Source organism: Ursus americanus, chromosome 3 (genome assembly GCF_024610735.1).
Source record: "Ursus americanus isolate L20-20 chromosome 3, mUrsAme1.1.p, whole genome shotgun sequence".
In the NCBI taxonomy this organism is placed as follows: Eukaryota; Metazoa; Chordata; class Mammalia; order Carnivora; family Ursidae; genus Ursus; species Ursus americanus.
In genome coordinates, this window is record NC_142129.1 from 44,750,561 (window position 1) to 44,775,733 (window position 25,173).

At 44.4% G+C, this 25,173-nt stretch overlaps 1 long non-coding RNA gene across 1 annotated transcript; it reads left to right on the plus strand.

The window, feature by feature from the left end:
* Nucleotides 1–4: 4 nt before the first annotated feature.
* Nucleotides 5–24,131, plus strand: LOC123789107 (uncharacterized). Its single transcript, XR_006778670.2, has 3 exons — nucleotides 5–118; nucleotides 8,346–8,408; nucleotides 21,558–24,131. It is a non-coding gene; the product is annotated as an uncharacterized LOC123789107 (long non-coding RNA).
* Nucleotides 24,132–25,173: the final 1,042 nt, after the last annotated feature.

Below are 25,173 nucleotides of genomic sequence, written 5' to 3' on the forward strand. Positions count from 1 at the left end.
GCACATTCCCCACCCCGCGACGCGGCGACCGGCAGATTCGACACAGAACCCGCAGTCCTTCGGAGACTCGAGAGGGTTCGCTCCACCTTGGGCGCTTGGGAGGGCTGCGGGATCTCAGGTAACAACCCGCCAACAGACCTGCACAAAGATGAGCCAGGCCACCCCAAGAGGGTGGACGTTCCGGGACGCAGCCCGGTCCGAGACCTGCAGACTGAGACGCACAAGGACCTTCAAAGCATAGGCTTTGGGCACTGACACTCGGGCTCACCCACGGAAATACACACTTCTGTTTGTGTTCGTGCACCCCTGGGGCCTTAAAGGCTCATATCACCTCCACTCAGGGACGTAGACTCAATGTAGCTCAAGCTCTCGTGCTCCTCGTATGATGAAACGAAAGAGCTTAATGAGTTGCCCATCATAACACACCCATGCCTTACCGCGTCAAGAAAACAGCTGGGGAAAAGCGGAGGAGAGGTGAGGGGCTTTATGGACAAGGTCAGTTCTGAGCAACCTTTGTAGGGCGAGCAGGATTTGAACCAGTAGAGATGAGGAAAGGCAAGAGGCAAAGAGGGGAGGAAAGACTAGGAAACAAGATAATGCAGGGGAATGGAGCTGAAAATCTAGGTGCCCGTGAGTCCCTCCTCATGGCCTTGCCTCAGCAGACCAGCCCTCTTGTGCTTGGGCCCCAGCTGACTACCTTCCAGAGATGGGCTTCCTTCCTCCCTGCTGCCCCAAAGGTGGGTGAGCAGGCAAAGCTGGATTCCCTTTCCAGCGATAGAATAGAAAAATAAAGTGTTGGTTATAGAATAGCATCGCCCACACCCTCCAGAATGTCTAAAATGAAATGTTGGAAAATGCCAAGTGAGGCTCTGGGACTGTCCCACACTGCTGAGAGCAGTGTCAGCTTGTACGCTGCTTTAAAGAACTGTTTGATGGCATCTCTTAGAGCCAACCATACACACCGTCCCTGTGACCACCGCAGGAGCTTAGGAGAGTAGACAGGCTCACCAGAATGAAGTTGCCTTTCCCAGTATTATAGAAGTCTGTATTCTCTTCCTGTCCCAATTTGTGGTTCTGGAGAAGTACTGACAGTTGAGCATAAAAGCAGGGCAGGTGCAGAAAAACCTTCTGCAGTATTAAACCATTCGGGTTTTAAAAACTTTTATTTCAAGATTTGACATTAATCGCAATTTTATTTGGCTTCATTTTATTTATTCTTTTTCATTTTTTCGTTTTATGTTAGTCACGATACAGTACATCATTAGTTTTTGATGTAGTGTTCCATAGATTCATTGTTGGCTTCATTTTAATAGGTAATTCTGAGTTTAATATTTTTAAAGATGAAAAACAATTTTAATCTTTACATATACTTTTATTTACATTGTTATTAAAACATTCAAATTCTGTATATTTTGAATATAATTCTATGTGTATTTTTAATTCTTTAGATCAATAATGTCTCATCGATTTTCACATGAGGACAGTCCCAGCTCTTGTCTCCAAATCCATTTTCCCCCCTCCAGTTCATTCTCCCTACTGTTGCCTCAGTGATTATTTCTAAAAGGCAAAGCTGTGCATCTTGCTTCTCTGCTCAGGACACTTCAATAGGTCCACACGGCCCTTAGCAGAATTTCCTAAGTGGTTTCCCGTGGGAAGCTACATCTACAAGACAATAATAATAGATTATATTCATTGAGGGCGTACTATGTGCAAGTTAACATTCGAATTTATCTCCTGTAAATTTATTCACAATCCAATGAGTAGACTCCATAATAATTCCCATTTTATAGGTTCAAGATTCAGAGTGCTAAGATATAAATAACTTGGCCATGGTCACACAACTACTGAGTAGAGGACCAGAATGTGAGCTGGAGGCAGAGGCTGTTTTAACGTATAACTTAATGAAGCTCAGTTTGTCTTTTTTTTTTTTTCTTTTGCTCATTTGCTTTGTTTCTTAAATTCCAAATATGAGTGAGATCATGTGGTATTTGTCTTTCCCTGACTGACTTATTTTGTCAGCTCATTATGTTCTTTAGCTCCATCCATGTTGTTGCAAATGTCAAGATTTCATTCTTTTTTAGAGCTGAATAATATCTATTGTATATATATTCTCCTCATTTTCTTTATCCATTCATCTATCAGTGGATACTTGGGCTGCTTCCATAATTTGGCTATTGTAAATAATGCTGCAGTAAACCTAGGGGTGGAGCGCCTGGGTGGCTCAGTAGGTTAAGCATCTGCCGTTGACTCAGATCATGATCCCAGGGTTCTGGGATCGAGTCCCACATTAGGCTCCCCGCTCAGCGGGGAGTCGGCTTCTTGCTCTCCGTTTGCCCCTCCCCCCGCTCCTGCTCACATTCTCTCTCACTCTCTCAAATAAATAAATAAATCTTTAAAAAAAAATAAACATAGGGGTGCATGTATCCCTGTGTATTAGTGTTTTTGTATTTTGGGGGTAAATTACTGAATCATAGGGTAGTTCTATTTTTAATGTTTTGAGGAACCTCCATACTGTTTTCCACAATGGCTACACAGCAGTTTACATTCCCACCAACAGTGCAAGAGGGTTCCTTTTTCTCCACATCCTTACCAACACTTGTTTCTTGTGTTTTTTATTTTAGCCACTCTGACAGGTGTGATAGCTCATTGTGGTTTTGATTTGCATTTCCCTGATGATGAGTGATGTTGAGCATCTTTCCATGTGTCTGTGGGCCAGCTGTATGTCTTCTTTGGAGAAATGTCTATTCATGTCTTCTGCTCATTTTTTTAATTGGATTATTTGTTTTCTGGGTATTGAGTTGAATCAGTTCTTTATATATTTTGGATACTAACCCTTTATCAGATATGTCATTTGTGAATATCTTCTCCCATTCAGTAGTTGCCTTTTAGTTTTGTTGATTGTTTCCTTCCCTGTGCAGAAACTTTTTATTTTGATGTAGTCCCAGTAGTTTATTTTTGTATTTATTTTCTTTGTCTCGGGAGACATACCTAGAAAAATGTTGCTACAGACAATTTCAGAGAGATTACTACCTGTGCTCTTATAGGATTTTTATGGTTTTAAGTCTCACATTCAGGTCTTTAATCCATTTTGAGTTTATTTTTGTGCACGGTGAAAGAAAGTGGTCTAATTTCATTCTTTTGCATCTACCTGTCCAGTTTTCCCAACACCATTTGTTGAAGAGACTGTCTTTTTTCCCTTTGGATATTCATTCCTCGTCACAGATTAATTGACCATATCATTTTGGCTTTATTTCTGCATTTTCTGTTCTACTCCATTGATCTATGTGTCTATTTTTATGCCAATACCATACTGTTTTGATTACTGCCACTTTGTAATATAACTTGAAGTCTGGAATTGTGATGCCTCCAGCTTTGTTTTTCTTTTTCAAGATTGTTTTGGCTATTGGGGGTCTTTTGTGGTTCCATACAAATTTTAGGATTGCTTATTCTTTCTGTGAAAAATGTTGTTGATATTTTAATAGAGATTGCATTAAATGTATATATTGCTCTGGGTAGTATGGACATTTTAACAATATTTGTTCTTCCAACCCATGAGCATGGAATACCATCCCATTTCTTTGCATTGTCTTGAATTTCTTTCATCAGTGCTTTATAGTTTTCACTTCTGGGGTGTTTTGTTTTGTTTTGTTTAGGTCGTTCACCTCTTCGGTTAAGTTTATTCCATATTGTGTTGGTTTTGGTGCAATTGTAATTGAGATTGTTTTTTTCTTTTTTTCTTTTTTTTAAGATTTTACTTATTTATTTGAGAGTGAGAGAGTGCAAGTAGAGGGGGAAGGGTGGAGGGAGAAGCAGGCTCCCCGCTGAGCAGGGATCCCCATGATGCGATGATGAGATCGATGATGAGATCCGGGAGCTCAATCCCAGGACCCTAGGTTCATGACCTGACCCAAAGGCAAATGCTTAACCAACTGAGCCACCCAGGTGCCCCTGATGTTTCCCACTGTTTTCTCAAGTCCAGTGAGTATCTTTATGATCATTATTTTAAAATCTCTATCAGGCATATTACTTATATCCATTTTACTTTGGTCTCTTGCTGTGGTTTGACCCTTTTCTTTCATGTGGGAGATATTTCTCTGTCTCCTCATTTTGTCTGACTTTTTGTGTTTATGTTAGGAAAGTCAGCTACTTTTCTTGCTCTTAACAATAACAGCCTTATGAGGAAGAGGTCCTGTAGTGCCCTGCAGTGTAGTGTCCCCTGTTCCTCAGGGCTGGCACTTCAGGGAGTATCTACTGTGTGTGTTGCTTGCACTCTGCTCTTGAGTCTTGGCCTATTTTTCCTTCAGTCCAGTTGTTAGCAGAGGCTCCCTTTGCCTCTTGTGGGCAATATTTGGTCCCCAGTGGGAGTGGGGTGCATTTTAACAAGGTGTGGGGTAGCCTGCTTGTGAAACAAGGCATACCCCCACCACCACTGGAACTGAGGTCCTGCAAAATGCACAAGTCCTGGAGATGGGGTGTTGGCAGGATTTGCACAGGTCTTCTGTGGGAGGGTCTCTCAGTGCCAGGACTAAAGTGAGCATGACTGGAAAGAGTGGATCTGTGAAGCATGGGGGGCGGGGCTTGGTGCAAAGTAGAGAGTTTTGTTGAAGTGCTGCTTCCTGCAGGTGGCATTGTTCACGCTGAGGGGCAAGGGAGGAAAATAATGCCTGCCAGCTCCTTTGTTCCTAGAGGGGTCTCCCTGCAGTGAACCCTGTCTCTCTGGGCCACCTCTGAGATAAGCAAATCACTCTCCCTCTCGTCTGTCCCTGGCATTTGTCAAGCTGCTGGGTCTATGCTGTATCTGCATAGACTGTTTGTCATGCTGTCTCTTTCAGGATAAGGATTCCACTTCCTAACCGCCTCCAGGCTCTCCCAGAGCTGAGCATGCAGATTTTTAATGTTCTAGGCTTTAAATCCTGCTGGTTCTAAGAAGTGTGAAACTGGCCCCTTCTGCTTTCAAAGGCAAATGTTGTGGGGATTCATCCTCCCTTGTTTATGGGCTCTCTGGTGGTATAGTCTGTTTTCTGCCCTTCTCCGTGACACTGGCTTCCTCCCCACTACAGATGGCTGTGGTCCATTTTGCTCCCAGACTGCGTCTTCACCCTTCCCACCTTCTTTGATGTGGCCTCTTCTCAACCTATAGTTGTGGAGTTTGTTCTGCCAGTCTTCAGATTGTTTTGGGGGTTATTTAAGCTGCTGTGAGTGTTACCTGGTTGTAGGCGTGGGACAGGACAAGTTTAAGGTCCTCCTACTTTACCATCTTCCCCAACACCAATTGTTAGAAGGAAGAAAGCTCACAATATTTATTTCATCATTGATGAGGTATGGTGCCTTTGTTGAAAATAAATTGACTATGTAAGTGTGAGGCTATTTCTGTGATCCCTATTCTGTTCCAGTGATCCATCTATCAACCTTTATGCCAATATCACTTTCTTGATTACTATTGCTTTAGAGTAAGTCTTAAAGTCAGATAACATACATTTTCCACCTTTCCTTCTTTTTCAAAATTGTTTTTGACTATTCCAGGTCCCTCCCATTTCTGTATAAATTTTAGAATTGACTTGTCAGTTAAAAAAATACTTGCTGGGGTTGTGAATCCATAGGTCAATTTTGGAAGAATTGACAGCTTAACAATATAGGCTTTGGATGTATTTGTTAAATTTATTTTTGGGTATTTTACTTGTTAACTCTGAGTGTTATTTTGTTTTCCAATGGCTCGTTACTAATATATAGAAATACAATTGATTTTGTGTAGTGATCTTTCATTTACTAATTTTAGTAGTTGGGTTTTTTTTATAGACTCCTTGGGATTTTCTACATTAATACATCATTTGTCATATAGTCATTTGTCATTTGCATATAGAATCAGTTTTCCTTTCCAATCTTTATGCTTTTTTTTTTTTTTTAACTCGCCTAGCTGTATAGTCTAGGTCATCTCGTACAATACTGAATAGAAGTAGTGGGGATGAACATCTTGCCTTGTTTCTGATCTTAGAGGCAAAGTGTTCAGTGTTTCTTTAGGTAAGTATCATGTTAGTTGCAGAATTTTTAGCAGATGCCTTTATCATATTAATGAAGTTCCTGCCTATTCCTGGCTTGCTTAAGATTTTGTCATGGATGGGTACTGAATTCTATAAAATGCTCTTTATGCATCTACTGAGATGACTATAGGGTGTTTCTTCTTGATTCTCTTAATATACTCAACTACATTGTTGAATTTTTCAAATGTTGTATCAACCTTCCATTGCTAGGATAAATCCCATTTGGTTTTATCCTTCTTACATTTTGTTGGATTTGATCTGCTCATATGTTGATAAGGATGTTTGTCATGAGCAATATTAGCCTATAATTTTTTTTCTTGTAATATTTTTGTGAAGTCTTTCTATCAAGGTTATGTTGGCTTTATGAAATGATTTGGGAAGAGTCTCCTCTGTTTCCTGAAATACCGTCTTTGTAAGATAGGTATTATTTCTTCCATAACCGTTTGGTAGAGTTCACCAGTGAATTTATGAATAGGTCCTTTCATAGAAATGAAGCTATCCATGTCTTCTATTTCCTCTTTTGTCTTTTTTGATAAGTTTTGTTTTTTAAGAAATCTGGCTATTTCATATAAGTTGTCAGATTTATTGGCATAATATTGCTCATAACATTCCAGTATTATTCTTTAAATACAAGTAAGGTCTGGAATAAAATCCCCTATTTCATTCCTGATACCAGTAATTAATTTTTTTTCTCTCTTCCTCTCTTTTTTTCTTGATCGGTCTTGCTAAATGTTTACCAACTTACCAATTTTTCAAACATCTAACTTTTGGCTTTGTTAATGTTCTCCATTGTTTTGTCCATGTTCTGTTCCACTGATTTCTACTTTATAATTTTTTCCTTTTACTTAATTTGGGTTTGAATTGCTCTTCTTTTTCTACCTTCTCAAGGTAGAAACTTAGATAACTTATTATAAGCCTTTTTTCTTTTCTAAAACAAACATTTAAAGTTATTTATTTGCCTCTAAGTTCTGCTTTAGTTGAATCCCAAAATTTGGGGTACATCATGTTTTCATTTTCATGTAATTTAACATGCTTTCTAATTCCCTGTATGATTTCTTCTTTGATCCATTAGTTATCAGGAAGAGTGTTGTTTAGGGGGCACCTGGCTCAGTCGGTTAAGCATCTTCCTTTAGCTCAGGTCATGTTCCCAGAGTCCTGGGATGGAGCCCCACATCAGGCTCCCTGCTCAGTGGGGAGTCTGCTTCTCCCTCTCCCTCCACACCTCCCCCTCCCCCTGCTCATGCTCTGTCTCACTCACTCTCTCTCTCAAATAAATAAAATCTTTACAAAAAAAAGAAAAATGTTAATTTCCAAATATATGAAACCTGTAAACATATACTGTTATTTTTATTGTTGCTTTCTAGCTTAATTCCCATGCAGTCGGAGGAAAGCATTTGAAATTTATCAACTTCAGTAAATTTTGTGACTCAGCATATGGCAGTACCTTGGTGAATGTTCCATGTGTACTTAAAAAGAATATGCATTATGCAGTTGTTGTGCATAGTGTTTTATAAGGGTCAGTTAGACAAGTTGGTTGATAGTGTTTTTCAGATCTTCTTTGTCATTACTACTTTTTTGTCTAGTTCTATCAATAACTGAGAGAGGATGTTAAAATCTCTGATAATGAATTTGTCTATTTCTACCTTTCATTCTGTCATGTTTGCTTCATGTATTTTGACTTTATTAGGCATATACACATTTATAATTGTTGCATGCTTTTGCTGAATGATACTTTTGTTATTGTGAATGTTCATCTTCATCTCTAAATATATCTCTTATCTTTAAATCTACTTAGACTCATAGTAATATAGCCATTCAAGCTTTTTTATGGTCAGTGCCAAGGGCTAATGGGGTACCGATCCTCCTGCCATAAGCCATGTGAGTGGACCACGTAGGATCATGCCTTCTAGCCCCAATCTAGCCTTCAGATGACTGCAGCCCCAGTCAATGTCTTGCATCTTACAGAAGGCCCTGATCCAGAACCACCTAGCTGGAGATAATGTTTGTGGCTTTTTAAGCTGCCAGGTTCAGGGGTAATTTGTTACACAACAATGGATAAGTAATACAGGGTTCTTCCCTGAACTGGTTGTACAGTCCCTTTTCTTGAGAGGTGAGTGACCAGACTGCTGGCCTTCAAGGCACCTTTTGAGGCTTTGATAGTGATCGTCACTGCAGTGAGAATAATAACCCCCCTGAATCTCCCTACTACAGAAAAACCAGGCACCTGTCATATTCAATAAACATTTACCCTTTTACCTAAGAAGCAGAAAACTCCATGGCTTGATTTTCTGGGTCTTTTCCCCTTAGGTGCAGGCAGCTACAGTGGAGGCTAAAGCAGAGAGGTGCCCTGAAGAAGATTCTAAATACAGGGTGAGTGAAACTGGCCTGTGACCCATGTGGTTTGACTTCCATAATTCTCAGGCACTGACTCTCCTTTCTGGCCCCTGAACCATTAACCCCAAAGTTTTGCCTCAACTTCCAGCATCCCTTAGCAAAGATTTGTTTTAGCTTCTGTTCTGCAACAACAAGGAGGTAAGGTCCCTTGAAACCTTAGTGATACGGTCAGTGGTTAAGGCAGGGTAATTTACTGTAAGATCAATTTCTGTTTTGATTTCACTGGTGTGGAAACATTGGGAAAAAAGAGAATGGCTTATCCTCCCTTCCTTCCTTGATCCCCAGGGCATAGGTAAGGGAAGATTTAATCTTCTAAAACTGTTAAATTAGGAGTCAGGGGAAGATAGCCACTTAGGGACTTGTACAGTGAGAAGCAGAAGTGGCTAGAGTAGCAAGATTTTCTCTGAGACGAGGAACAGAGGTCTGTGGATCCAGAAGAAATGGAGACCAGCAGCTGTTCCCAAATACCATCTGGTCACAGTGCCAGAGTCTCAGTGAGAGGTGGTTACTGTGGTACCCCTTGGGGGGCTGGATCCAAGTGCTGGGACTCCTCGCCTTTGAAAGAATTCCTTTGCTGCAACTTGGCACAAAAGTGACTACACTGTTGGCCTCCAAGGTACCTCCTAGGATTTGGACAGGGAATGTCACAGTGTCCTCCCTGAAACTTCTGTAATGCTTAAGAGCCCTGGCTCCTGTCACATAGTTATTCAATAAACATTTACCAAGCACCTACTATGTGCCAAGCATTTTTCTAGGCACTGGGAGGACAGCAATGAACAAAACTGACAAACATCCTGTTTACAAGGAGCTTAGGTTCTTTGGGACCAAGCGGGCAATATTAAAATAAGATGCTTAGAGGAGCCTGGGTGGCTCAGTCAGTTAAGCGTCCAGCTCTTGGTTTCAGCTCAGGTCATGATCTCAGGGTTGTGAGGTCATGCTTCATGTTGGGCCTGGAGTCTTCTCGAGATCCTCTGCCTGTCCCTCTTCATCTGCCGCTGCCCTCACTCGTACTGTCTCTCTCTTTCCCTCTAAAATAAAATAAATAAAATCTTTATAAATATAAGCTGGTTAATAAATAGTTTCAGGTAGTGATAAGGACTCTAATAATATATAATATAATATAATATAATATAATATAATATAATATAATATAATATAAATAATAATAAAGCAGGGAGAAGCACCTGGGTGGCTCAGTCGGTTAAGCGTCTAACTCTTAATTTCAGCTCAGGGTTGTGAGATCAAGCCCCACGTCAGGCTTTGTGGAGCCTGCTTGAAATTCTTTCTCTCCATCTGCCCCTCTCTTTTTCCCTTCCTCTCTAATAATAATAATAATAATAGTAATAATAATACTAAAGCAGGGAAATCTGGTAAAGCATGAGATGAGATGAGGCTAGTCTTTAGATAGGTGGTCAGGCCTCTCCAAGGAGGCAACATTTGATCTAGGATATAGAGATAACAAGGAATCAGCCGTGAGAAGATCTGAAGTAATGGCATGTACAAAGGCCCTGAGGTAGGAGCCTACTTGGCTTGTGTAAAGAATAGTAAGAAAACCCATGTGTCTGGAATGTTGTGAATGAAAAGGGGAAAGATAAACAAGATATTATATCTTATTATCATAAGTAAGAGTGGGAAGGGGCCATAAAGATATGAAATAAGATCAGAGAAGTCTGCAAAGTCCAGATCATATAGATCTTGTAGGCCATGATAAAAAAAAAAAAATGCAACAGGGAGTTGCTGAAGCATTGTAAGCAGGGGAGTAAATGATCTGACGTCTGTTTTAAGATGATCATTCTGGCTGTGTGCAGAGATTGGGCTGGAATGAGACAAGAATGGAGACAGGGAAAGCAGTTAAGAGGTTTTGGTAACTATCAGTTAGGTTTTCTGGATCAGAGGAGTAACAGTGGACATGCTGAGACAGGCTGGTTTTGGAAAAACTTGGAAGATAAAGCAAATCGGACATGCTGATGGATTAGTCATGTTAGAGGAAGCAGGAGAGGCAGGAAAAGAAAATCACGAAGATGGACTTGTGGATATTGTGAGCCTGAGCAAATGGGTAGATTGGGGTGTCATTTCCTGGCATGCAGACAAGTGGGGAGAAGTAACATCCCTGCCTCAGAGGAAAGGGATTCATAAAACAGGGTCTGGATTAGACCTGAGGAGGAATATGGTGGGGGAGGGCAGGAGTAGAAGATGGATCACGTAGAGACCGATGGTGCAGGTAAGGGATTTCCCTGCTGTTAGTGTTTGGTTTTCTGTGAAGGAGGAGGCAAAGTCATTTGTTGCGTGCAAGGGGAATTGTTTCTTGGCTGTGATGTTGCGGAGGGTGGAGAAGGTCTGGAAAAGCCCTTGTGAAGAACTGAAGAGCAATCCTGCTGGGGAAATGTGGAAAGGAGTCGCCCAGCTGAGCGTGGAGACTGTTCTGGGTCACATTGTGTCCCCTACAAAACATGTGGTATCCTAACCCCTGGTACCGCTATATGACATTAGCAAGTTCTGGGTGTACCCAGAGCATCTTTTGTTCAACGTGTCTTGTCTGCCTTCACCGTCTGCTCTAAATGACCCCAGTGGACTTGGAATAGTCAATTCCAGAGAGTTGACTCCTGTGTTAGACTCGGTCCTCCAAGATGCAGACACCAGGCAGGATTAAGTGTGCCAGGATTTGATTAGGGAAACTGAAAGGAAGTAGGGAGGAATCAGGGAGGCCAGGAGAACCACCAGACCATGATGCCAGTCCGACCCCGAGTGAAGGCGAGGGAGCAACAACTGGGTAAAGCATCCGAGCCCTGCCACGTGGTCTCAGGAAGGTTCAGCAAAGCCATTGGGGAGTTCTGGAACCAAGCTGACAACACAAGAGTCCCCTGTACTCATAGGAACCATCTGTCATAGCGTGTGGGCTGCACTCAGTCACTGGCAGGGAGCAGCCTGCCTCCACACCAGCACCGTCACAGATTTCACCGTCACAGTTGGGGTCCTCGGTCAGTGATGCTCCCTGTAGTAGGAGCTCTGTGAGCCACATTCTTGTGTGCCACATCTCCCATCGAATCAACATTTAACCCAGGTTTAGATTTAGTTTTGTCTTGTCCCTTCTGGATCCTTCGAGTTCCAGCCAACGGCACATGCTTGAATTTGCCACATGCTACTTCCCAGCCCAGCCTGGAAGAACTCCTGTGTGCTGACCTCTGTGCCCTTACCTCTCTGTTGGCTGGATGTTGATGTGCACATGTTAAAGATGGCAGAGCCTGGTCCCTGAGTGACTGTGGTCCCTGAGAGCCCATTGCCCTTCCTTTTCCTGATAAGCTGTTTGAACTGTGTTGACATGAGTGAAAAGTAAATTTCTATTGCATTTGAGCTGTGATACATTCTGCTGTATTTGTTAGAGCAGTAAGCTTGCCCGAGCTACCAAGTTGCCATGGGCCAGCTATGAGGAAGATAGTAAAGATGTCTGGGATACAGGAGAAGGAGGGAGAGAGTGAAGAGAGCATTTGACTTATAGAAGTTCTGTTGATACATGACTTTTTAGGAGTATGGAGTTGGGTTGTGCTGGGATCACTCACACAGGCTGATGGGGAATTATCCCGAGTGAGTAGACTGACTGGTGGTCCTGGTATACTTCTCTGGGCCAGTATCTCTCCTGCTTTCTCATGCCTCTGCTTGTGGTGAGGTACCCACCCCTTTTATTTTGACTTCTCCTGCCATTTGTCCTCCAAGCTAAGGTATGTGTGGGAAGCCCAGGAGCCCCACTCTTGTTTTCTTCCAGCCCATGCCTCTAGGATCCTAAGAGATGCTTCCCAGACCTTGGTGTGGGAGGGAGGAGGCTCGTGTCTAATCCCAGCTCCTCCCCTAACTCTCTCTGTGGCCTTCAACAGGGCCTTTCCCCTCTCTGGCCTCAGCCTCCCTCTCTGAACAATGAAGGGGACTGGTCCCGCTGACCTCTGGCCCCTTCCCACTCTTACTTTGGGTTTATGAACTTGTGACTTTGGGAAACAAACCCCTAAGAAATGGAAGGAGAGCAGGTTTCCCTCTGTCCAGCAGAGGGGAGCAGTTCCCCACAAACTAGCACCTAGATAGCGAGCAGGCTGTGTCAGGCACGTTCAGGCCCAGCCTTCAGAGGCTTTCAGAGCAGAAAGGAGCCAGAGTTCCAGCACGAGAGACCCTGCCCCAAGATGGTGAGCACAGCGAAGCCCTCCAAGGCCTTCTCAGCCCTGTGAAGTCATTCAGGCCCACCATGCCTCTCCTGCAGAGAAAGGGTGGGTCAGCCACTGAAAATTAGTGGGGCTCTAGCTTTGCCAGTTTGATGGGAAGGAGGAAGTTTATATAAGTTCCAAAGACAAGACAGGGCAAAACAGACAAACAAAAAGCTCACCGAAGCTAGGTGTTACTCCTAGATTGACAAGTCTCCAATGGAATGGGACTTCAGACTTCGGGTTGTGGTTTCCGTTGTGCCCTCAGATCAGGCCACCTCAGAATGTGAACTTATTGGGAAGGGGGTCAGTGCAGATATAATGTGTTGAGTTCATATGGGACTAGGGTGGACCCTTAATCCAATATGCCTGGTGTCCTTATAAAATGAGGGGAAATTGGACACAGACACAGACACAGAGGGAAGATGGCCACATGAAGATGGAGGCAGAGGTTGGAATCGTGCTGCCAGAAGCCAGGTAACACCCGGAACTGCCAGAAGCTGGAAGAATTTCCCCTACCAGCTTCAGAAGGAGCACGGCCCTGCAACACTTCCAGCCTCCAGAGCAGGGAGACAATACGTTTCTGTTGTTTGAGTCCCCCAGTCTGGGGCATTGTTACGGCACCCCCGGCAAACTCGCACCCTCCACCCCTCACCTTCCATGGCCGAAGCCGTCAGTGGACTCAGCCCCGCCTCTGTGGCAGGATTTGTCACACTGCACCGCATTTGTGCTGCTCTCGGTTTTCATTTAGAATGTGTGCACCTTGAGCTGGACTGCTCCTGCTAATGCCTCACCTGGCCCTTGTGAGCATCTGAGCTGTGGTCCCTGCTCCACGCTCCCTTGGGATTGGGAAGAAGAATCCCTCAGCTTCCTCCCAAACACCTCTCATATGGGCTATTTGTTTCCTCTCTGGGCTTCCTGTCCACACAGGGCAGCTCTGACCCAGAGAAGGTTCTTTATGTTGGACAAAAATATGCCTCCCTACAGCTTCAGCCTGCCAGTCCTTGCTGTGTACTCTAGGGCCACAAAGAACCCTCTGTACCCTCTGCCTTTAAACATTTGCACACAGGAGCCTTATACCCTTAAAAATTATCTGGTCCCTAAGCCCCCAGAACTTCCTCATTGGTGTAGTTTACTGATGACCCCCTTACCTAGACAGTTCCAGGTGTTAAACTCCCCCTTGTAGTTAGGGACCAAGATTAGACATGATACACCTGGTGTCTGTTCTAACCAGAGTCAGGGGGTCAAGAGCATCACCTCCCTGGTTCTGAACTCAATACCTCTGATGATGTAGCCTAAGACCACCTGAAAGACTGTGACTATTACAATTTCAGGAGAGGGATGAGAGATAATAAGTTCCTTGGCATCAGGAACACTTCCATGGGTACAGAGGTGGTGCGAGGACGATAAACTGCCTGCCAGAGGAAGGAGTGGTATCCATCCAGGTGCTCAAGCGAGAATTCTTGCTTCTGAATTTGACCTCTTTCTATCCTTTACCTATCGAATAGATTTTATCTCCAAGTCTCCCTAAAATCTGTTTCTCCTTTCGCCACTGCTCCATCATCTCTAACCTGGATCCCTGCGACAAGTTTCCCTGTCTTTAGACTTGCTCCCAGCAATCTTTTCTCCTCACTACACTTATAGCGAGATTCCTGATTTGGAAATACGATCATGTGACCTACACACACACACACACACACACACACACACACACACAAAACCTACCCACCCACTCCCGTGTTTTCAGGATGAAACCCAGTGTCACCATGGCCTGCCTCCTAGCCTCACTCCCCACTCACTGTGTGATCCAGCCTTACTAACTTATAAGAGGAGTGGTCATTTGCCTTTGGCCTCTGCGTGTATTCATACCTGGAAGATTTTCTTTCATCTCTATTTTCCCATCACACCCTCCCACCTAGCATATGCCGTCTACCAGGAAGGATTCTTGGATACAAACAAGATCCTATTCAGGCTAGCCCCAATGACAGGACGTGTATTAGGGGGACAGCAGGAGGACTCACAGAGTCAGCAGGAGCCTGGAGGCCAGGCTCAAGAATGAAGCAGCTCTGAATGGCCAAGAAGCGGAGGCCAGTGTATTAGGTAAGACTTGCATTTGACTGTAAGTCACAGACACATGAAAAACAGACACAGAACAACACAGTGCTCTGTTTTTCAGCCATCTACAAAGAAGCGCAAAGATGAGAAATCCAGGGCAGGCTCAAGACTTGAGGATGTTGGGGCTGACTTCTTGATGGTTGATGAAGTGCTAAGTGACGGAGGAAAGACATCAGGGTTCGAAGCTGACGGCCAAAAAAGAATTCTTGAGACGTCTTTGGTGCAAAAAGGTGGTTTTATTAAAGCACAGGGACAGGACCCGTGGGTAGAAAGAGCTGCACCAGAGTCATGAGAAGTGGCCGATTATATACTTTCAAGCTGGGAGGGGGTTAGGGTTAGTGCAGTCTCTAAGGAATTTTGGAAGCAAGGTTTCCAGGACCTTGAGGGGCTAGCTATTGTTGGGAAAAGGTCTTGAACTACCATCTAATAAAACCTTACTCATGAGACCCTTCGGTGGGCCATATACTTGGGGGATGATTGCCAATACGTGTCTTGGGGAGTTTAGACATAAAAGAAATTTCTAAAGGAATTTTTATATGTTAAAGTAGACTTTCGGGATCCTGGAGGGGTCTGGCTAAGATTGCCTTTGCCCTTAGCAAAGTATTAACATCAAGGCAGTTGAGTCCCTAGAGGAATGTCACTCTGCCTGTTTCAAGGACTTGTCAGTGGGCTGTAGGTAGTAAGGAAATTTAGTAATTTCTCTTCTGCCTTTGTTCCTCACATCATCAAGCATTAGACCCACATGTTAGGCAGAAAGGATAAGGAAGCAGGACCAGAACATGGGCCAGCACAGCTCCCTCCCTCCTCAGGCACCCTCCCAGAAGCCATGTGCAGCAACTTCTGCCATCTCATTGACAAGAACTGGGTCATTCAGTGTGATGGTTAATTTCATGTGTCACTTTGGCTAGGCCATGGCATTCAGATACTGGGTCAAACATGTCTGGATGTTGCTGTAAGGGAGTTTTTAGATAAGAGCATTTAAATCAGTAGGCCAGTAAAGTGAACCTCCGTAATGGAGGTACACCTCACCCCGTCCGTTGAAGGCCTTCAGACAAAGACTGAGGCCCTTGGAGGATTTGGCCCCCTGGCTGTAGTTTGGAAGCCTCTGTCTGAGGGTAGCAGATAAGGGATAGAAGGTACGGGGGGGGGGGGGGTAATAGGAGAGTGGAGGAAACTGGCACGAGAGCAGAGTGGGATACTGGCAAAAGAGAAGCCCTTTAAATCTTCCAGGGACAGACAAAAGGAAATTCTTTGATGTTACTCAACAGTTCACCTGCCTGGAAGAAAAGGGTGAAAAGATCTGTTTAGCTGGAAAGGTGTCTCTACCATCTCAGGGTTGGCTGGCATCCTCCTGCTGGCCAGATGCCAAGATGCATTCAGCTCTCTGTGATTTGTTCCTCCTGAAAACAGCAGGTGGAGAAATCTCTCTCTCAGCACCATGGCAACCAGATCTCATTCTCCTGTAACAGGAGAACTGGCGAGTGCACCCCTGCAGGCGCTGATCCATTAGCGTGCACTAAGCTCCTTTCAAGGCCAGGCCCTGTGCTGAGGGGTTGGAATGCAGAGATGCATAAATGGAAGCCCCCCGCTTTACAGGAGTCCTCAGGCTGGCAGAGGAGACGGATGTGCCCAGCCATCCTCATCCTAAGTCATCCAGAGAAGGGACAGACACAGGGCTGCCGGAGCCGCTCCTCCCCGGGATCCAGGAACTGACCTGCGCGGCTTCGCTGATGAGCTGAGCTTGACTTGAATTTGGCAGTCAGTCAGAGTTGGTCCAGAGCAGGAGCTGGGGAAGCTCGAGAGCTGTGGCACCTTTGGAGAATGGCAAGCACGGCCCGAGCCCAGGGCTCTTGAGGGTGCTGGAGACGGACAGGGAGAGATGCCCAGGCTGAAGCAGAGTGCTCTCACTCCGGTCGGCCACAGCCTACTGCCCAATCCAGGAGCCGGTTTCCAGCCCCCCCCCCTTTTTTAACCCCTTTCTTTCTTTTATTTTTTTTTAAAGATTTTATTTATTTATGTATTTGAGAGAGAGAGAGCACAAGAGGGAGGGAGAGGGAGAGAGAACCTGAAGCAGACTCCGTGCTGAGTTCAGAGCCCGATGTGGGGCTCGATCCCACAACCGCAAGAAACCAAGAGTCAAAGGCTTAACTGACTGAGCCACGCAGGCGCCCTACCCCTTTCCTTCTTTTAAAAAAATCCTCTCTTGATACCACAATGATCAAGATAGCATGATACCACCTTCCTCTACCTTCTTCTGCAGTTCTGGCTGCTCTTACCCATTCTTCTTATTTCCTCCCTTGCCTCCTTAAATTCTGACCTTCTTCTTAGGCTACACTGCCTCTGGACATATTAGGAACCTCTCCATCTCTATTTTCCCTTGTGTATTGGTCTCAGTTTCTTCTACCACAAGATTAGCCCTCTACACATGTCTGGGAACGTGGTGGCAAGAACCCCAATGTGGCAAACGTTATGGAAACACATTTCCCCCATATCCATCTATTGATCCTGGAGAATGAGTCTGACTGGCACTGGTTGGGTCATATGCCTGCCCTATGACCCATCACTGTTATCCTAGTGGTGGGGCAGTATGGTTCATGATGAGGGAAATCAGGCTCCATGACTGGCCCCACCAAGGTCGCATGGAGTGAGTGAAAAGGCAGTTTCCAAAGGCAAGTGTGTCAGTCAGGGTTCTGGTCAGGAGACAGAAACTACACGATGTTAACAGGGAGAGTTGAATGTAAATGATTATTAACTGATAACAGAGGCTTGACCACCAAGGGGTAAGGAGAGCTCTAAAAAAATATAGGGACAGATGAAAACAAAATGTGCTATATACATGCTATGGAATATTATCCCACCATAGAAGGAAGGACATTCTGACATACGCCATAACACAGATGAACTGTGAAAGCAGTATGCTAAGCGAAATCGGGAAAAGTACAAAAGATACTGCATGATCCCGCTTACGTGAGGCCCCTGGAAAAGGCAAGCTCATGGAGTCAGAAAGTAGAATAGAGGTTACAAGGGCCTGGGGGCAGGGAATGGGGACTTACTGTTTAATGGGGATGGAATTTCAGTTTGGGATGATGGAGAAGTTCTGGAAGTAGATCGTGGTGATGGTTACCCAACATTGTGAGTGTACTTAATGCCACTGAATTGTACACTTAAAAGTGGTTACAATGATCAATTTTATTTATGTAAAATTTTCCACAATTTTTATAAGTCTACAGGCAGGGCGGATATAATAGCCGGCGCTAATCTAGCCCTGAGGCAGAAGACCCAAGAAAGAAACCGACCTGGGAAGGGCCATCCCCCCGCTGAGAGTCAGACCCCCTGGAGGGACCTTCTGAGGCCCTTTTCCCTCACACACAGAGGTGCAGTTTAAAGGAGCACAGGTCACTGCAGCTGGGCTTTGTCATTGAGTTCGATTTGGGTCAGTCTTACATGGGTTTGACTGAGGAACAAGAGCAGGTCTCCGAATGCCATACATGGCCTCACCCAAGACCACTTGGGCATCAAGAGAAGCAGGTGAATTTGTATCAGTCGGGTAGAAAGGTTGTCCCAGTTGGGTGTTTGAACAGTATGAGGGGGTGTTCAGACGCGTGGTCGCGATTGCTATCGGAGCATCAGTGCTTGAGAAACGGCCATGACCTTGTGAATATTCCTATTTCTGTAGCATGCAGACAGGATGACCAACCCCACAGGATGGCAGGTGGTAGCAGCAGGGGCCGCCTGGCCCAGGCAGACCGTGTGACTGCACCAAGTTTCGTGAACAAGGAATGCAGTCATGGCACCCCTGCCCTCACAACGCAGCACCTCCAGGGTCCACGGTGTGTCCTCCCCAGGCACTGGGGGTATTGCTCTCCCCTGACCCCACAGAATCGGCACAAGCCATTCTACCACCTGTACCTTCATCTTTCATTCAGTTGCCCCCACCACGTGCCCAGACTTTCTGTCCAGAAGGGACAAGTGCAAGAGTGACAAGGGCGTTTTTACAGGATTTACAGAAACCTACCACAGAGGATTCAGTGAGCAGGGCTCTCAACCAGGTGGCCATCATCTTTGTGATCTAGGACCATCTCAGGTCAACGAGAAAACCCAGGTAGCTGAAACAATTAAATTTGTGTCCTCTCGCTCCATTTTTGGGTCCCTTTCTTACTTTTAGGGGAAAAAAGGAGCATGATGATCAGGAATGGTCAGGATAGAATCCCAGATTTTCAAAATAGACTTATATGGCTCACCAGCCCTTTTGTCCTGATCATTATTCAGGAAGCACCAAGGAGAGATGGTCCCAGGCTAAGCAGGGCACATTGAGTGAACATTAATCGACTTGAGCTGCCATAACAAAATACTGCAGCCTGGGTGCCTTAGACAATAGACATTTACCTTCTCACCCTTCTGGAGGAGCCCACCATCAAGGGGCTGGCAAATCCATGTTCTGGTAAAAGCCCCCTCCTTGGCTTGTAGGGGACCACCCTCTCACCATGTGCTCACATGGCCTTTGGTATTACCCATGGTCTGGTGTCTCTTCCTCTTTTCGTAAGGATACCAGTTCTACTGGATCAGGGCCCCACATATGACCTCACTGAACCTTAATTACACCCCTAAAGACCCTGTCTCCTAATACAGTCACATTGGGGGTTAGGGCTTCACTGTGAATTTAGGGGGGAACACAGTTCAGCCTGTAATAGTAACCCAGCTGAGAGGAGGTGACAGGGGTAAAGTTAGATGTCTGCAAGTTAAGTTTGAAGGAGACTGTTCCAGTGTCGGATAATGCCACATGCCTGCAGATGACAGACAGCAGGACCAGACCATGACATATCTTGACAATGGGCCGTCTCTTGGGTGGCCTCTGCATTATCAACTATAGGCAGTATGGAAAGCTGAAAACAAAACACGGTTTTGTTTCAAGGGCTGTAAGGGCCCACGTCGGTTATGGAGCTGCTGTATTCCTTAGTGCCTAGAACAGTGCCTGCACATCACGGGTGCTCAATAAGTTAAGTCATTGGGCTTCTTTGCCTATCTCATTCTTTTAAACTCTTTTATTTCCATTTTATTTTGCTGAGTTTTTGTCATTCCTGCCTTCTGTGTCCTTAATATTTTCAGCAGTGTTTTTTCTCCCTTGGGCTGTTTTCTGTTTTTCTTCATTTTCTTTTTTCCACTTTTGTCCTGAGCTCACGGTTCACCTCCTGATGCCTTACCATCTTTTCCCTGTACTCTTTCTCCTTAGAGGCAGTCCCTTTGTCAAGTCATTTAAATGGCTGGAAGTTGTTCGCTTATAGCTTTTGTCTGCTCTATGGCAGCATTTTCCTGGGAAGCGTTTCACATCTGCCACTTGCTTTTTCTATCCGTTTCCTGGGCATGGAGAGATCCTTTGCGTTTTCCTCTTGATGAATCCTCTTGGAACAAGTGGAGTTTTCCCCGGACCAGCTCTTTGCAGGAGCGTCATGTGGGAGGGGTTGGAGCAATGCTCCTCATCAGCTGGATTTTCCTGATGACCCAGGGTTTACACATGAGCTTGACCAACCTTCACTTCTCAGCTTAGGCATGTCTGGGCAAGTTTGGCAACCCAAACTCCCTCTGCCAAGGAGATTTGCATGATTTGATTTTCATTTATGTATTCATCTGCTGCCTGAATGCTGAGAGAAGAAGTTTATGTCCCAGTGCCTGGGGGCAGAGAGAGAGGGTGGAAAGACAGGGTGTGTGCAGCCAGGCTCATGAGAACCAGGTTTGTAGCAGTCTGGAGAGAGTTGCTGCAGGCAGCAGAAGACAGAGCTCTTCTGCTTTGGGGCCAGATGCTCGTGTGAGAGACCACAACATGGCAGAGAGGGCAAGCGCTTCTCCTACCCTGTCAGGATCCGGGGCTCAGGAACAGGGGCCGAGAGGAACGCAGCCCTGCTTTGGCATCATGTGAACTGGAATCTTAGGTTACAGGGGACAGAAGCCAGCCTGACCAACGCATGCAGGCACCCAAGCTTTTCTTTCTCCTTCCACCTTCTCCATGTTGCCTGTGCCGCCGTCAACAACAGGACCACCCTCCCCACATCTTGCCACCCCTGGCCGCCTCCTTGGCCCTGGACCCAAGCTTGGCCTAGCACCTTTTAAGACCTAGTTAGGAGTCTAAATGTTTGAACATCTTAATCAAAGTGGAATCTATTGTAGATCACAAGATCAAAGGAGGAACTGAGTATCAGCCTCTGTATAGATGGGGCCCTGCTTCAGGTGGCTCAGCCGGAATCCTCTTTGGACTTCCCTTCAAATTCAAATTCCTGGAGAGAGAGCCTTATGTTTATCAATAATATGAGAAAAGAACTAACATACATCAGCTGCCAAAGGCTAATGTCGTCTGCTTTGCTTTTGCTTTTATAGAATAAACACCAATACAGTATCATGCTTGAGCCTGTCCTCCCTGGAGATTGCCTGACCATTTCATTTATTCATTTAAGGTCAAAGGAACCAAATGATAGCAAAGGCGAAACCTTTTTTTTTAAGATTTTATTTATTTGCAAGAGAGAGAGAGAGAGGGTGTGAGCATGATTGGGGGGAGGGGCAAAGGGAGAGGAAGAAGCAGACTCCCAGCTGACCAGGGAGCCCCGCTTGGGGCTCAATCCCAGGACCCTGAGATCATGACCTGACCAAAGGCAAACACTTAACTGACTAAGCTACCCAAGTGCCCCAGCCAATCGCCAAACTTAATCATCAATAACCCTATACTCTTTACCATGGGTAAAAAACAACCAACCACTCTTTTCACTATGGGTTTCAAGTTAAAATATGATATTTCTTTGGAAATGTCTATTCCTTTTATAATTTTTACATAATCTAGGTTACTGTGGCCCTTGGGTCTTCATTTAGCTACTAAGAAGATTTGATCTCAACTGAGTTCCATCCATATCACCTATTGGCATGAGCTGTGAGGAGCTCAGATGAAATGCTTGCTGAAAACCTACCTAAACCCAGCTCAGCAGTCTAAGAGGAATTCTGATGGGGAGAATTTGGAGAGGACTAAGTTTGGGAAGGATTCAATTAAATCGATAAAAGGATTAAAAATTGGACCTAAGTAAGAAAAAGAATTCATGGAGAAGAAAAAGATGTTTCATTACACAGAGAAAGTAAAACCTGAAGCAATTACCATTGAGATTTTTGTTCAGGAAATGAGTACCGACTACCTACTGGGTGCCAAATGATGTACTTCCTGCTAACGGTGCCAAAAAAGATGAGACCTAGGCCCGGAGCTCATTGAGCAGTGGAGAAAGCATGTTTCTGAGGAGTCATCAGGAACTGGGATCAACAATCTACTATATTTTAGGGGCGCCTGGGTGGCTCAGTCATTAAGCGGCTGCCTTCGGCTCAGCGCGTGATCCCGGCGTTATGGGATCGAGCCCTACATCGGACTCCTCCGCTGGGAGCCTGCTTCTTCCTCTCCTACTTCCCCTGCTTGTGTTCCCTCTCTCGCTGGCTGTCTCTGTCAAATAAATAAATAAAATCTTAAAAAAAAAAATCTATATTTTAATTGACTTTTTTTCCTGATTATAAAAACAATGCATGCTTATTGAAGAGAATTTGGGAAACAAAGAAGAAATTTAAAATTGTCTCTAATGCTGCCAGCAGAAATAATCACTGTTAATGTTTTTTTGTAAATATATTTGATTATAATAAACAATGACATTGATTAAATGCATTCTAGTGCTAGACTCTCATTTCATCATTAGCCCTATGAAGTGGGTACCACCATCATCGTCCTCGTTTTACTGATGAAGAAACAGGTTCTGAGGTTAATCTCAAAATCCCATGACTAGGAATTGGCAGAGGTAGAACTAATCCAAGACTCATCGTGTCTTCTTCTTAAGCTCTCAAGCAGCCCAGGGACCAGAAGGACCCAGCAGCCAAGGCTTTGTCACCACAGGGGCAAGACACTTCTGAATACAACTCATGGCTGCAGCTCAGATCGGACTTTCAGGCGACTAATGCCCAATTCCTATGGAGAGACAAGGGCTGAACTAGCTGTACTGTCTAAAAATCAAAACAAAACAAAACAGAAAAACTGGGTTTCTTTGAGAACTCTTTAGTAGTAACGCAAGGGGCAGAAAAGAATTCTTTGTCACACTCTGCGAGGAGGGCACCGTGAAGCCAGAAGGCAGTGCCTGCTAAGGTAGTGCTGCCACCTAGTGGCACTAGTGATATAGGACACTGTGTCCCGCAAGACCAGCCCTGAAAACACTCCCTGGGAGGAGGAGAAATATTTGGAGAGAATTTTACAAGAAATTGGAAGTCTTGCATTAGCAGGTAGGGACAAGAGTTATAACTGCTAATGTCACCCCCTCACTCTCCCTATAACCTGATAGGGGATGAAGAAACTCAGATTATGTATATTTTCCTATAATCATAAAAAATGTTTTCTTCTATACTTTATTATAATGAAATTACCTCTGATGTTCACGCATCTTCAGTACTTAGTGGATCTACTAGGTCATGTTCAGGAGCTGGTGGACTGGCATCTAACATCAAGAGCAGGGCACAGAGTAAGGGATCAAAAAGTGCCATCTGGGGGATGACTGGCTGGCACGGTTGGTAGAGTGGGGTGAGTTTGAGCCCCACGTTGGGTATAGAGATTACTTTAAAAACGAAATGAAACAAAACAACGTGCCGTGTGTTGGATTTGTCCGTTTCGCCCTGCCTGGGATGAGAGGCTCTCAATCATTGCAGCACTAATGACAGCAGGAGGCCCTCCTGCCCAGGCGCCCATGCATACTGACTACCTGACTCACTTGTCCTTGTGAGTCTCTTTTTGAACATAACTTAGAGGATTGTGATCATCGTTTTACATCTCCGTTCGTTAGACAAAATAAGTTTAAAATAAAGAGATGTACGTCAAAAACAAAAAAGTTTCGGTTTTCTGGGTCTTCTGTCAAAGACAGATGAAAAGTCCCATGCAGGACGTCTGTGGGATTAGATATATCGTAGAACATAAGCACTGAATCTCAGGTTCAGGGGTGGACTTCAAGGAGTCTACAGAGCCCCCGAATATTAGGCAAAATAGAGTTTGTCTGAAAATGTGTGTGTGTGTTTTTCCTGGGGAGAGTTTCATGAGCTTTCATCAGCTTCTGCAAATGATGCATACCCAAAGAGAAGGTTCAAAATCATTGCTGGGAACCCCTCAGGAGGTTCCTCAAATCATGGGGTTCTCTAATGTTGATCAACATCGCATGCACTACTATTAGGAATTAATCAGAATTATTAGCTTTAAATAAATTAATAAGTGATGATGCTGGTCAGGCAGACTTTCATCCTTTTCTCCTTTAGACCTGCAGACCCAACTAAAGATAGAAGTCTGTGTGAAAAGGTGAAAGGGCACTGGGCAACAATAAGGGAATTCCTCCCCCTCCCACCCCCGCATACACCCACCTCTGCCCCCAGTTCTGGGTTTGGCTCTACCCTGTAAGAGCTTGGTGGTTTTGGGTACTTAATGCCCCTGGCTCTCATTTTCCTTATCGGAATAGTAAAAGCATGTAAAGATATAATTTTTACGTTCTTTTTTGTTATTAAATTTCAGTGATGTAGGAGAATGGCTTTCAAACTTTTTTAGCTTTAAACCCCCATCCTAAGTTTCTGAAGATTCCCTTGGGCCACTCCAAACATTTTATTTAGATTTGAAAGTCCTAGGGGCTCCAGGGAGCACAGTTTGAAAATTACTGTCTCTGGATAATGATGTGAGTCATTGAATTGATATGTGAAGAGGTAACTAACATTCTTAAAGAAGATTTTACCAAAGAGTAGCGTTTAAATTGAACTTAGATAACCTAGTAAGATTTCCTATTGATTTAAATTAAATGTAGAATTAGGAGCCCCTGTATCTTTCCTTTCCAATTGAATTTCTGATTGATAATCAATTAGCAGAGGCTTCTCATTTAGCATTTTGCACTTTTTTTGCTTTCTAGACTGCCACACATCTAATGAAAGAAAACACTTAAAGATTATTGGGTTTAAATGAAGTTCTGGAAAAAGCAAATTTAATCTATAGCAGAAAATCAGAAGAATGGTGGTTGCCTCGGGGACTTGGAAGGGTGAGGATGAGAATTTGCTGGGAAGGAATACTGGAACATTTGGGAGTGACTTGGGGTTATACATTTGTTAAAACTTAATGGATACGCACTTAAGGTTTTTTTTCATTTCATTGAATTTAAATTTCATATTTAAAATATGTGAATGTAGGGGTGCCTGGGTGGCTCAGTCGCTTGAGTGTGTGTCTGCCTTCAGCTTGGGTTGTGGTCCTGGGGTTCTGGGATCAAGTCCCATGTCAGGCTCCCTGCTCAGTGGTGGGCCTTCTTCTCCTTCTCCTCCCTGCTCATGCTCTCTCGTGCTCTCTCTTCCTCGCTCTCAAATAAATAAATAAAATCTTTAAAAATATATATGTGAATGCATACAATGGAATATTATTCAGC